Source organism: Vespa mandarinia, chromosome 4, assembly GCF_050613455.1.
Source record: "Vespa mandarinia isolate Hongniang chromosome 4, ASM5061345v1, whole genome shotgun sequence".
Taxonomy (NCBI): domain Eukaryota; kingdom Metazoa; phylum Arthropoda; class Insecta; order Hymenoptera; family Vespidae; genus Vespa; species Vespa mandarinia.
This window is the reverse complement of record NC_140813.1, coordinates 1830001-1832500: the sequence shown is the minus strand read 5'-3', so window position 1 is coordinate 1832500 and position 2500 is coordinate 1830001. Positions and strand designations below refer to the sequence as shown.

Below are 2500 nucleotides of genomic sequence, written 5' to 3'. Positions count from 1 at the left end.
TGTAACATTAGAATTACACGATGTAGACTGGTATAAGATCGCGGGATGATTACGTCACGAGAAGAATCTCTCTCGTAACATTTTTTACTTCTCCTTTTTTTTCTTTTCTTTTCTTTTCTTTTTTTCCTTTCCCTTCCTTTCTTTCTATCACTTTCCTCTTCCTCATTCGGTCTTCGGTGATAGACGAAAGAAGAGGAAAGAGAAGTGGTTCTCTTCTTCTTTACTCTTTTACGTAGGCGATAAGCAAACACACGCTCATTATTTCGCTCTTGAATTTTACGATGAGCCGCTCGTGTAAACGGGTGTTCACACTTTGCGTTACGTGTAAACGTTCGAGAGTATCGAGAGACGAGTTCTCGAAAAGGCTTTTTATGTGTACCAATCCGTGTGAGTGTCCGGCATAATGTTCATACACAGAAACGCATAAATTCCAATACTAATCAACCAAATATATATATATATTTTTTTTTATATGAGAATATATTCACGAGAGAGTGTAAATGAATACGCGTATATAAGAATTTTATATGAACACATAGACAAACACGCGCACGCACATATATATATATATATATGTGTGTGTATGTGTACGTATATAAGTATAAGAGAATGTTTAGAAACTCGCATTACATAGAAGCACGCACATAGTAACGCACGCGCGACGAGCTAGCCGTATCATTATATTTTACTTTAGCCGACGCGGAAACCCCGCGGGATAATTTGCGCGAACGAGCCGCAATTATTTAAGGGTGTGCATAGGTAAAAAGGGGTGGCCGAGGTAGCTGCTATAGGGCTGCCGCGTTACTTCGCTCGCCAGTAGTACTTATCGATTCGCGTCGTCTTCGCCACGTCGACGTTACGATATTTTCTTTCTCACTCTCTCTCTTTCTCTCTCTCTCTCTCTCTCTCTCTCTCTCTCTTTCTTTTATTGTCGGATCTTTCTATCAATAAATCTCTAATCTCACGATTCGTATTCGTTGAGAAATAATAATCATTTTTATTTGGAATTATGAAATGAATATTAAGAAAAAAATTTCGCAAATGTGAACAATCAAATATAAGATACAAATAATTACAAATATTACGTCTGTAATTGTAAATTTATATCCGACAATGAACGAACGACAATACATTGAATTTTTTTTCTCCTTCTTCTTCTTCTTTCTCTTCTGGATATTGCACTTTTCTCATCTAGTTCAATTACCAACACAAAAGCTCAATGGAAAAAGATGCAACGATTTTGAAAACGATGCGCTCACGGAAAACAGGTGCAACTTGAGCGAAGTAGATACCTTACCTATCTACCTACCGAAGCACGTGAACAGTAACGCTTCAAAGAGAAGAAAGAGAGAAGATTTCGCAGAAGAAAAAGAAAAAGAGAAAGAGAAGAAGAAAGAGAAAAGATAAAAAAAAAAATGAAGGGGGAAGAGAGAAAAGGGGTCGTATATTTGTGTGGTAGTTACGTCTGTGCGTGCACTTAACTTCGCACACTTATTACGTACATGTATGTGTGTGTATATGTATAAATATATATATATATATATATATAAGTTCGAACTTCGAGATGGTTCGAAGAAGGAAAATGTGAGTGTATATGTGAAAGAAAGAAAGAAAGAGATAGATAGATAGAGAGAGAGAAAGAGGGTGAGAGTGAGAGGGAGAGGGTGGAAACGGCTCGAAGCAGCTCGTGGGGTGATTATGAGCGAGTAAGTGCCGCCGTCCAGTTTTTACCCTCTTCTACCCCTCGCTCCTTACTGACCGCCCGTTTCTTTCCCGCAGCGACCATCCTCCTTCCACCCTCTTCCACCATCTACGACGCCACTCTTACCACCCTCGACTCGACTAAACCCCCAACGGATCAATACGCTAAAACATTGCCACGTCGAGCCACCGCCGTGTAAAACACGAAAGAAATCCGCCGGGGTGTTTTCCTTTAACCACTAACTCCTGCGGCATCGAGAGGGTATGCCCTTTTTTTGTGTTTGTTATTTTGTTTCTTTTTTCTTTTTTTTTCTCTTTTTTTTTTTGGTTTCTTTTTTGATTTGTTTCTTTTTTACTTTTCTTTCCTTTCTTTTCTTTTACTCTTTTCTTTTTTCCTGTTTTCTTTTTTTTTTATTTCCTTTTTTACTTAAACTCTTACCCCCTTTCTAATGAACAACGGTGATTCTTTTAAGGAAAAAAAAAGAAAAAAAAAAAAAAAGAAAATAAAAAAAAACAAAACATGATATATTTCTGCCAATCGAAATTGATGTCTAATTCATTATCCCTGCTATTTTCATTTCGACAATTATAGATTTGTTCTTACGTAGTTCAATGCGACATGTCTCTTTTCTTCTTCTTCTTCTTCTTCTTCTTCTTCTTCTTCTCACTTCTCACTTAAACGATTAACTCTAAATTTTAATTTGTTAGGTGCGTCTAGAATGAAAAGAAGAAAAAAGAAAGAAAAAAAAGAAAGAAAAAGAAAGAAAGAATGGACACAGAAAAAAGTGTATCTTACAAA

General features: G+C 36.8%; 1 protein-coding gene across 17 annotated transcripts in view; it reads right to left on the bottom strand.

The window, feature by feature from the left end:
- zfh2 (Zn finger homeodomain 2) overlaps positions 1 to 2500 on the bottom strand; it is a 408385-nt gene that overhangs the window by 205075 nt on the left and 200810 nt on the right. The window lies entirely within an intron of this gene.